The sequence below is a fragment of the Dendrobates tinctorius genome, unplaced genomic scaffold (assembly GCF_039654945.1).
Source record: "Dendrobates tinctorius isolate UK_male_01 unplaced genomic scaffold, ASM3965494v1 ptg000064l, whole genome shotgun sequence".
Classification (NCBI taxonomy): Eukaryota; Metazoa; Chordata; class Amphibia; order Anura; family Dendrobatidae; genus Dendrobates; species Dendrobates tinctorius.
This window is the reverse complement of record NW_027361732.1, coordinates 8,583,827-8,596,329: the sequence shown is the minus strand read 5'-3', so window position 1 is coordinate 8,596,329 and position 12,503 is coordinate 8,583,827.

The following is a 12,503-nucleotide window of genomic DNA, read 5'->3' as shown; positions in this document are numbered from 1 at the left end:
TGTATGGTCCTGCAACATTGCATTGCAAGTGAATGGGGTCGCATTTTGTCCCACAGGGCATTGACGTGCAAGTAGTAAAAAAATCCAAATTATTCTGACTCTTTGCAATGCGCTTGTCGAGGTCCGTTGCATTTGTCAGTATGACTCGGTTCACTTGCACCTTTTAACAGCGACCTACATCAATATTTCCCCTTCACCTATGACAGCACCACATGAGAGAGGGATCCGCCCCGCCAGGACAGGAACCTACTGAAACATAAGGGGCGGCACCTCTCCCCCGCTTCAGTTGGGTTCCTGTCCTAGGAAAGGAATCCCTCTGACAGCGGCGGCGCCTGTCAGGATGAAAGACCCAGGGCCGTCCCGGCGTTTAAATTGCAGGGCTGACTTACCTGCGACGCCGGCAGCTGGTAGCGCAGTCCCCGGGGTGTTGCCTGATCCGGGCCCCGGGTTCGTGCGGGCATGTCCCGATGTCCTCCCTTCGGAGGTTCCTCCACGTGCCGCCCTCCCCCTGCGCGCGCGCCCGTCCTTCGCCTGCATGCAGGGGAAGCCGGGGGCGGAGACCGGCGTCCGACGTCAGCGGCGCAGAGGTTTCTGGGAGCGCGACCGCTGACGTCATCAGGGCGCGACGGTCATGGCGCCGGGCGCGACGTCGGCCAGGAGAAGCGGCTGGCGGTCGCGGGGGGGAGGGGTAATGAGGGGCACTCACCGATTAAAGAAGGAGCAGAAGCGGCTGCAGGGGTGACAATGGCGTCTCAGGAGGATCGCTCACCGTCCCCATTGTCCCTGCCCCCATCGCAAGCTTCTGGTCGCAAGAGCCGCTCGAGCGGCAAAAGCAGCAGCCGTCCAAGTCACCGATCGAGGGATTCCTCGAGGTCAAAAGAACGCAGAACGCACGCTCCTTCGCAGCCCTAGAGCCCGGTATCAGTCTTTCCTGGGTGGTGAGTGATCTCCGTGAAAGTAGACAATGTTGTAATAGGCCTTCCTATGTCTTTTTTTTTTTTTTTTTTTTTTTTGGGAGGCAAAAAAGCTATTAGCAAAAAGAAAAATAGAGTATGTGCCATATGCCACAGCCCTTTAGCGAAAGACTACCCAAAGGACTTATGTGTCAGCTGTATCCAGCGGACTATGGCTGAAGAGGCACCGAGCCTGGCAACAAACCTCAGATCAATAATTAAGTCGGAGGTACAGGGCTCACTTAAAAAAATTATTAAAGAAAAGTAAGAGTAGGAAAGCCTCCCCGAGTTCCTCGTCAGGCTCCTCCTCTTCGGAGTATCAAGTCGAGCACGGGTCATCTTCATCCTCAGACAGTGATACGGGGGGCAGACCTTGCTTTCCCGTAGAAGATACAGACGCCCTCCTTAAAGCCATCAGGTCCACGATGGGCCTGCAGGAGGAGAAAGTAGAGAGATCACTGGAGGATGTGATGTTTGGCGGCCTACAAGAAAGGAAAAAGCGTACCTTTCCGGTCAATGACAAGATTCAGGCCCTAATCGAGAGAGAGTGGAAGAAACCGGAGAAGTCAGGTAGCCTTCCCTCCTCTTCAAAGTGAAGATACCCCTTTGAGGCTAAGGACACGGACATCTGGGACAAGGTCCCAAAGATTGACGCAGCAGTGTCTAGGTCTTCCAAGAAGTCGGCCCTGCCCCTGGAGGATTCAGGGGTTTTGAGAGATCCCTTGGATAAAAAAGCGGACTCATACCTAAGGCACACTTGGGAGGCAGCGGCAGGGGGTCTGAAACCAGCAATAGCCGGCACCTGCACAGCCTGGTCATTAATGGTCTGGTTGCAACAACTGGAAGAAAAATTGGTCTCCAAAGTACCAAGAGAAAAAATATTAGGAGAAATGTACCTGCTACACGGAGCTGCCGCCTTCTTGGCTGACACCTCCGCCGACTCGATGAGGTTAACGGCAAGAGCAGCGGGGCTGTCGAACGCCGCAAGACGGGCGTTATTGCTCAAAGGCTGCCCTGGGGACATCCAATCTAAGGCAAAATTATGCTCGTTACCATGTGATGGGCAGTTCTTGTTTGGAAAAGACCTGGATGACATCCTGGAAAAAGCCGGTGATAAAAAGGGCTTCCCCAGATTCATGGGTGATCAAAGGAGACCGCCCTTTCGGAGGGGAAGGTTCAATCGGGGCCGTCCCCCGGGGGAACGGAAGAGGTGGGACGACAAGAGGAAAAAAGAACCAGGCTTCATATTTGGGGGGAAATACCTCAACCGCCAAAAAATCCCCGCAATGACACCAGCCCTCCTGTGGGGGGAAGATTGAGGCTCTTTTCTCAAGAATGGGAGAAAATATCGGCCAACAATTGGATCCTGAAAATTATAAAGAATGGCCTAAAAATCCGCTTCTTCCAGTATCCAAGAGCTTCATTTGTGGTGACCCCCGTCAGAAAGGAACCAGGAGAACAATCAGCCATAGAAACAGAAATCTTATGACTATTGGAGAAACAAGTTCTGGTAGAGGTCCCGAAAGATCAAGAAAGAAGGGGGTTCTATTCTCCCCTCTTCCTAATAAAAAAAACCCGACCTTTCCTTCAGAACGATAATAAATCTCAGGCGCCTCAATCAATGGATCATGAACCAAACATTCAAAATGGAATCAGTGACTTCGGCCATAAAGCTGTTACACCACAACTGCTTCATGGCCGTAATAGATTTGAAGGATGCCTATTACCATATCCCGATGCACCAAGAGTACCAGAAATACCTGAGGGTAGCCCTATACATCCAGGGCGACCTCAGGCATTTTCAATTTACAGCTCTTCCGTTTGGCATCTCCATAGCGCCAAGGATTTTTACAAAGGTAATAGCGGAAATGACAGCTTTCCTTCGAATCCACAATGTGATTATGGTGCCTTGGACGATTTTCTGGTCATTGGCAATTCAGAACATCACTGCGCACAGCAGGTAGAGAAGATAACAGAGACCCTGCAAAGACTGGGTTGGATGGTAAACTTAAAAAAATCAAAGGAAACAAACGTTTCTAGGTTTCGTCTTGGACTCCGACCGTCAAGTTTGTCTCTTGCCAGAGAAAAAACTAGAGAAGGTGAGAGAAATGACCCTTACGGCAATACAGCATCCTCACATGACCCTAAGAAGGGCAATGTCCCTGTTGGGCACGCTAACAGCCTGTATCCCTGCGGTCAACTGGGCAGTTTCATACCCGACAACTGCATGCGGAAATCCTGTCAGCCCAGAGACGATTGAAAGGGCGTTTAGAAGGGAAGCTGGAACTTTCCGAAAGGGGGAAAAACTCTCTCACTTGGTGGCTAGACGGCACAAATTTTAGCAGGGGGAACTTTGTGGCACAGGCCAGTGTCCGACGTAATATTGACGGACGCAAGCTCCTCGGGATGGGGGGCACACCTGAGAGAACATATGGCCCAAGGGTCCTGGGGTCACATAGAGCAGAAGGCTTCCTCCAACTTAAGAGAGTTAAGAGCGATAAACAGCCCTAGAGGCATTCATTCCCATGTTACAGGGTCAAAGCGTCCGAATTATGTCAGACAACAGGGTGGCAGTGGCGTATGTCAACCACCAGGGAGGGACAAGGTCAAACTCCCTAATGGACGAAGCCAAAAGAATCTTCCTCAAAGCAGAGCAACATCTAACCTCCCTAACAGCCCTACATATCAAAGGGACAGAAAATGTTCAAGCCGACTTTCTAAGCCGCAACAAGTTAAAACAGGGAGAGTGGGCCTTGAATCGTGTAATATTCCAGAAGATAGTACAGTTATGGGGACAGCCAGTAATCGACCTCTTTGCCACCAAAAGCAACCGGCAAGTGAGAAGGTTCTGCTCATTAAACCAAGGGGAAAACCCGTGGGCAGTAGACGCTCTACAAATCCCGTGGCTGTTCAAACTGAGCTATGCCTTTCCCCCAGTAGCGTTAATCCCGGCAGTAGTAAAAAAGATAGACGAGCAAGCCAGAGTAATCCTCATAGCCCCGTTCTGGCCAAAAAGACCGTGGTTTTCACTACTACACATGATGTCTCTCTCGGACCCGTGGGTACTGCCAGAGATTCCAGATTTGTTAGCTCAGGGGCCGATATTCCACAAACAAGTCAAGGGGCTCCATCTGACGGCGTGGAATTTGAGAGGGCACTTTTGAGATATAAAGGGTTTTCCCCGGGGTTGGTGACTACTCTAATGAAAAGTAGAAAACCAATAACAACCAACATATATGGCAGAACGTGGAAAAAATTCCTACAATTCCTAGGGAAACCGTTAGGTCAAGAACCCCCAATCGAGTCCATCTTGGAGTTCTTGCAGGCAGGCCTACAGCTAGGCCTGGCGGTTAATACCCTCAAGGTACAGATTTCAGCGCTGGGTGCGTTATACAATTGCAATATAGCGGCAAACAGATGGGTAGCCAGATTTATAAAATCTTGCCACAGATCTAGGCCAGTTTCCTTACCGAAAATGGCTCCATGGGATCTAAATCTGGTACTGGAAGCCCTTACGAAGGAGCCGTTTGCACCCATACAGCAGATTTCAACTAAAAATCTCACCCTAAAAACCATCATTTTGGTAGCTCTAACGTCGGCACGTAGAGTTAGTGACTTACAGGCCCTTTCAGTCAACCCACCATATACCCAGATATACCAGGATAGGGTAGTTATGAGAACAGACCCTGCTTACTTGCCGAAAGTAGTAACTAACTTTCACCGAAACCAAGAGATTATCCTCCCTTCCTTTTGCGAGAATCCGAAAAACCCAGGGGAGGAGAAATTTCATAGCCTAGACGTTAAAAGAACCCTAGTAGAGTATATGTCTATAACCAGCCAGTGGAGGAGGTCCCAGTCCCTATTTGTAGCCTTCCAGGGTGCTAGGAAAGGTTATGGAGTGTCAAAGGGGACTATTGCCCGATGGATTAGGGAGGCCATTAGTGTAGCCTATTCAGCTAGTGGCGTCCCGGTTCCTGACTGCATCAAGGCTCATTCCACCAGAGCCGTGGCAACCTCCTGGGCTGAGAAAGCAGAGGTATCAATAGAGCAAATTTGTAAGGCCGCTACCTGGGCCTCACCCTCAACTTTCTTTAGACACTATAGACTAAATCTATCCTCCTCTGCTGACTTGACCTTTGGTAGAAGGGTGCTGCAAGCGGTGGTCCCTCCCTAAGGTGTTCGAAGTCTCCAGAATCTCTCATGTGGTGCTGTCATGGGTGAAGGGAAAACCACCATGGCTACTTACCGGTAGCCGGTTTTTCCGGAACCCATGACAGCACCCGTATATTTCCCCCCCCCCCTTTTTTTCACCGTTTGGGTGTGCACAATAGTCGGGTGTATTTGTGTGATGTGGTGTTGGATAAATATGTAACTAACCGGGAAGTCCTCTCAAATGCTCTGTAATCCAACTGAAGCGGGGGAGAGGTGCCGCCCCTTATGTTTCAGTAGGTTCCTGTCCTGGCGGGGCGGATCCCTCTCTCATGTGGTGCTGTCATGGGTTCCGGAAAAACCGGCTACCGGTAAGTAACCATGGTGGTTTCTCCAGACAACCTCGTCAGTCAAAGTTGTGTAGTCGAAGCTAAAACTTTGTCCCCCTCAAATCGGACCTGATTGCACTCCGTCTCCCATCTATAAACATTCCTAGGAGGATATGAAATAAGACAAATATTAGTTATTGGAAGTCATTGTGGCATAAGGTGATGGCGTGCTGTACAGTATCGTGAAAACCTGCTACTGGATCGTTCGGCACTTGATCAATTTCATGTGTTCACCACAATGCTATTGATAAGTTATGATACACAGATTCATACCATATTTATTTATTTTGTAACTGTGAATCCTTTTTTTTTTGTCTTTGTAAATGTTATGCTTTTATGTTTTGCATTAATTTTTTTTTTCTCTGGAGCAAAGTTTATTAAAGCTCATATAAACCTTGTGGATGTTTATGTCATGTACTACTAGGGGGGCCTGAGCGGGAAGAGGTCAAACTTGCATGATCAGGTCTATGTATCCATTTGAGACAAAAGTCCGCTCCCATTAGTCATGTAAGTTACACATTGTCTGGTTGTAAGGACACTGCTAGGAGAGCAGAAAAACTGGAGGGCACCACTACACTATTTTAAAAGGAGTTTTCCATAGGTATGTAAATAAGCAGTTGGGGGGAGGGGGAAAGAAAAGCATATGCCCACAGGTTTGGGAGCACCCAGACTAGATAAGACGTACTGTCCTTTATTGTCAATCACCAAAGACACATACAACAAAGGACACAGCAGTAGATAAAAACATTTAAAAGCGGACTGGAACACAGTCTAGTCATGTCTTAATGTGGAGGCATTGACAACCCACAACTTTTTCCACAAAGCATGGAATCAATATAATGAGGCTCAAAAAACAAATAGCAATAATATGTCATGTATGTGAACAAAATAGTAGCAACATAGTCAAATGATTGTGCAAGTTTCTAGACCTATTCACAGCACCATATAAAATATCAAAAAAAGTATACTTGGGAATAGATGCATCCGATAGAGAGCCATAGAAGGGGATAAACGCCCCACATGTATCGTCACACTGACTGTGGCTTCTTCAGGGTAAAATGGTGTGCTATGTTCAGCATGTGTTAAGGGCCTGTCACACTAAGCGATATCGCTAGCAATATCGCTATAAAGTGACTGGTTTTTGTGACGTTATAGCGATATTGCTAGCGATATCGCTGTGATACTTACCTCCGACCACTCCCCTGCTGGTTATCGCTGATCGTGCGAGAACGTCCTGGGCCGTTTCTCGTTGTCAGCTTCCTGTGGCGCCGACGAGCGACGCGGGCGGGAGGACGTCAGGATCGCCTCGTCTGACAGGTAAGTAGCGACCCCAACCCCTGCGATGTCGCTGGTGAGATCTGCCTGTGTGGCAGCTCACTAGCGACTACTTGGCGATGCACCAGCGATCCTGACTGCGTCATATCGCTGGTGCATCGCTAAGTGTGACAGTACCTTAAGATGGATAGTTATATAGATACATAGTACAGACCAAAAGTTTGGACACGCCTCATTCAAGAGTTTTCTTTATTTTCATGACTATGAAAATTGTAGATTCACTCTGAAGGCATCAAAACTATGAATTCACACATGTGGAATTATATAATTAACAAAAAAGTGTGAAACAACTGAAAATATGTCTGTCTCCCGCCTGTCACACGCAGCGATGCGTGCTGGCCAGCGGAAGACCAGCGACAAAAGAAATGTCCAGCGGTTTTCTACAGCGATCAGCGATACCGGCAGGGGGGCCGGTCGCTGTCACACACAGCGATCTCGCTGGTGAGATCGCTGTTGTGTCACAAAGCTTGTGACTCGTGGTTAAAAACAATTAAAAAAAAAAAAAAAAAGTCTGTATAAAAGCAGACATTAGAAAATGAACAAAGAAAATTGGGTCATAATCACCTACAATTCAATATTTAAGGTTCCAAAGCCCCAGACAAAATACAAAAGTGCAAATGCTCATTAATTAATGAAGTCCCACTGCATAGAGATATATAACTATATTTCAAAATTTCAAGTACTGATACCTGTATGCCTGCTGTTTACAAATAAGTACGGTCATAGACATACAAAATGTGCTAGACGCATGCTTACACAGGGAACCATCAGCAAATATTATGGTACTCCAAGCTCTATTACCATACACCCTGGGACATTCACATTCATGTGTCTTTCTCCAGGTCTTCTTTGTGTCGATACGCGTGGGTCCTAGGTTCCACGAAACCCGGCTGTGTGTTTCCACTTGGGGTCTGCCTGGTATCATGGTTGGAGGCAGGGGAGATTTTTGTAAATGCCTCCAGGACTCCTGTGCTGGTAATATACTCTGACTATCTGCTGTGAGTTAATATTGGCTGCAGCAATGTGAATGTCCCAGGGTGTATGGTAATAGAGCTTGGCGTACCATTAATAATATTTGCTGATGTTCCCTGTGCAAGCATCCATCTAGCACATTTTGTATGTCTATGACAGTACTTATTTGTAAACAGCATGCATACAGGTATCAGTACTTGAAATTTTGAAATATAGTCATAGAATTGTAGAGTTGGAAGGGACCTCCTGGGTCATCTGGTCCAACCCCCTGCTCAAAGCAGGATTCGCTAAATCAGCCCAGTCAGATGTCTGTCCAGCCTCTGTTTGAAGACTTTCATTGAAGGAGAACTCTCTTCTCGTGGCAGCCTGTTCCACTCATTGATCACTCTAACTGCCAAAGTTTTTTCTAATATCTAATCTGTGTCTCCTCCCATTCAGTTTCATCCCATTGCTTCTAGTCTTTCCTTGTGCAAATGAGAATAAAGATGATCCTTCTACAATGTGACAGCCCTTTAGATATTTGTAGACAGCTATTAAGTCTCCTCTCAGTCTTCTCTTTTGCAAGCTAAACATTCCCAAATCCTGTAACCTTTCCTCATAAGACAAGGTTTGCAGACCGGTCACCATTCTGGTCGCTCTTTTCTGAACTTGCTCCAGTTTGTTGTCTTTTTTAAAATGTGGTGCCCAAAACTGGACAATATTCCAGATGAGGTCTCGCCAAAGAGGAGTAGAGGGCAATAATGACTTCACGTGATCTAGACTGTATGCTTCTGTTAATACATCCTAGAATTGCATTTGCCTTTTTTTGCTGGTGCATCATACTGTTGACTCATATTCAGTCTGTGATCTATTAGTATACCCAAGTCTTCTTCACATGTGCTGTTGCTTAGCCCTATTCCTCCCATTCTGTATATGGCTTTTTTTTATTGCCCAGATGTAGTACTTTGCATTTTTCCCTGTTAAAAACCATTGTTAGTTGCTGCCCACTGCTCCAGTTTATTTATATCTTTTTGAATCCTCTCTCTTCTCTAGTATTGGCTATCCCTCCTAGCTTTGTGTCATCAGCAAATTTAATCAGTTTACCCTCAATTCCTTCATCTACATCATTGATAAAGATGTTGAACAATACAGGGCCCAGGACAGAGCCCTGTGGTACCCCACTTGAGACATTCTTCCAACTGGATGTGCAGCCATTTACGACCACTCTTTGGGTCCGATCTCTAAGCCAGTTATGAATCCACCTAACAGTTGCCTTGTCCATTCCATACTTAGTCAATTTTTCAATAAGGATTGTATGAGATACTTTGTCAAATGCTTTGCTGAAGTCAAGATATACTATATCTACAGCATTTCCTTGATCCACCCAATCAGTGATTCCGTCATAGAAGGAAATTAAGTTAGTCTGACATGACTTATTAGTTACAAACCCATGCTGACTCTATATATCTCTATGTAGTGGGACTTCATTAATTAATGAGCATTTGCACTTTTGTATTTTGTCTGGGGTTTTGGAACCTTAAATATTGTATGTGATTATGACCCAATTTTCTTTGTTCACTTTCTAATGTCTGCTTTTGTACAGACTTTTTTTTAATTGTTTTTAACCATGTGTTTGTATGTAGTGTTTGCTGAAATTAAATACAAAAATATATTTTATTATAAATATTGGTGGTGATCCCTATAGTTGTTTCATATACTTTTTCTTGGTCTGTTTCTATATAGTCTTATATGCATTGGGAGATCCCACATATGATATTTGAGATGGTGCCCTTTTACCCCATTGTGTTCTAAAACTTGTGACTCAACAGCGATCTCACTAGCGAGATCCCTATGTGTGACGGGGCCCTTAGGGTTAGGGGACCTCTTTCCCGGTGGCGGAGGGATACATCATGGAGGATTACCTCCGCCTGTAAGTTCATCGCTGGAGCCCCTGTAGAGCACTGACATCACCCGATGTCAGTGTTCTACACGGGATATCGTCATGGGACACTTGTTGTTAACGGCGGAAAGGTAAGAATAGGTTGCTTTATTTTTATTACAGGAGATTGAGGGCTTCGGGGAATTGGGTGTATATGGTGAGTATGTACTCGGTTATATGTTGTATTGCCGGATGGGAGCAGAGGTCTCATCAGACAATGGCTACTTACACAGACCCGCCCACACATGTACCTCCTCCCGATCTGCAGCATTTCTAGCACCCACATCCGCAGTAAATCAGATCTTTTTTACATGTGTGGTTTTGCTTCTGATGTGCCTGACTCAATGGAAGTCAATGGGTGCAGAAACGCTGCAGATACGCAAAAAAAAATGACATGCTGCAAATCTGCGAGGATTTTTCCGCAGCATGTGCCCAAGTAATCGCCATTTCCCATAGATTAACGAATCCGTGTGGCCAAAAACGCTGCGGATTCGCATCTAAATCTGCAACGTGTGCACACAGCCTAATGATGTAAAGACGATTGGAGGTTTTTGCACTCCTGTATAAAGGTGTTAGTGCTCAAAAGGAATAATAGCAGTCAATTTCAAAAGTAACCCACCATGCCAGACAACAAGTACGCCGCAGAAGCTGGTGCATCCTGTTACAGAAATCCTTGAAAAAGGCTTCAATGCCAACATATTAGATATACTGCTCAAAAAAATAAAGGGAACGCTAAACAATACAATGTATTGTTTAGTGTTCCCTTTATTTTTTGAGCAGTATAAAAGTTTCTATATGCCTACATGTCGGCTGTGAATTAAAATGTCATTATATTCATTGACACATTAAGTGTCATGTTTTGAATACTAAAGGTTACATTTGAAATTGAAAGTACAGTATCATCCTTATGTCAGTTCTGCTCAATTTGTAATTGCTCTGCAGTGAGATCATTAGATCTCACACAGGTGTAGCACACAACAGGCAGGTTACTCCTGTGTGAGTTGTAATGACAGCCTGGTTTATTCTCACTGAAGAGCAACCTCAAATGCTTGCTCACAGCAGACAGAAGTGCGAGTACACCTCAATGATAAATCTATTAACTATGGGGGGGGGTGTTCTTCTTTTTTTTTTTTTTTTTTTTTTTTGCTGTGTTGCTCCCTGCTTATTGTTGGTCAGCATCATAGAGTAGTACTGGCCCCCAGTGTGAAATCTGTCCACTTGGACTGAACAAAACTTAACTCATTAGTTGCCAAATACTGATTGCTAGTATCTAGCCAACAGAGGCAAGTCTGCAGCTGTTCTGGCTTCCTTTTCATGTTCAATCCGTGTGAAATCTGGGACAGTGACGCCAGTGCTGATTGGGCGCGGGGCACCTCATATCCTTCTAGAGCTCCAGGACCGAGAGTGCTGACACTGGTGGAACGGCGCCAGCACAGGAGGGGTGTATAGGCTTTATTATTTTATCGGGGCCAAACAGTTCAAGTAGGGGGTTGTCCTAGTAGTGGATAACAGAGTGAACATATAATCCCTGTAAAAACTATTTTATTTCATACATATAAAAAACACCAATTTCCCAGTGAAACCATGGCAAATGCCACAATAAAAGACCTGAACTGAGATGCTAGATACTACTAGTCCCATTTGTGTACTCCGCTTTAATACCTATTTTGGTGACCTGTTGGTCAGGCACTGATACATATCATAGAATAAGCGTTTTGAGTGTGCCGCAAGTTTGAAGTGTCCATCTATTTTTGTGCCTGCCATACCGCGCCTTTTGGTGTGGGTTCTGTGTGGCCTGGATGTTTCGTTTTTCTTTTATGCCTGACGAATTGGAATATAGCGCACAACTGCAAAAATGTTTGAGCATGCGCAGGTCCGATCTGTTATCACCGTGGCCATTTTTGTTTCTGGCTCCACGGTATGTGTACTAGCTTCCGGGCATGCGCACTGTGATCTATGACGTGCATGGATACCGGAAGCTCCCGCGGCCATCTTGTTTTCGCTCTATGTCAAAGTGCATGAGGCGGCTCTACGGCATTGTTTATCCGGTGCACACATGTGAATTACCTCTTGCGCCAATTATGGGATTAATTATTCTTCCCTTCGGTGATTCAAACGCCTGATTGGGTAGGCGTTCCTATGTGTAATAATGGGGGCTTTATAAGGTCGGCCTCCTCTGACCGCGGGTGCCATCTCATCCTGATATCTGACATGATGGACACCGTTTCTCTCTCTCTTGCCTCCTGATGAACCGCTGTTGCGGGGAAACGCGTTGGGGTACTCCACAAATAAGTGGTGACTATATATATATATATATATATATATATATATATATATATATATATATATATATGCTCCATTGTGAGGGTGTGTCTTTTTACATTAATTGTGGACCCTGATGTCATGATGTGGTAATTGTTCTATTTTTCTGGGATTTCCTGCATTAGTTTAGGGCATTTTTACCATTCATCTCTGCTCTATTGGTCATTGTTTTCATACCTGTGATATCGGGGACCGGCAGGGCAGTAAGGGACAGTCCTCGCTGAGTGGGGGTGCCAAAATCGGGATCCCTAGGGTGCCTACCTCCACAGATAGGAAGGTATCAGAAAGGCTTATTGCAGGGCTTTGCAGCATCTCAGTTCAGGTCTTTTATTGTCGCATTTGCCATGGTTTCACTGGGAAATTGGTGTTTTTTATATGCATGAAATAAAATAGTTTTTATAGGGATTATATGTTCACTCTGTAATTATTAATTCCTACAGTACATGCTTTTTCAAATAAAAACTA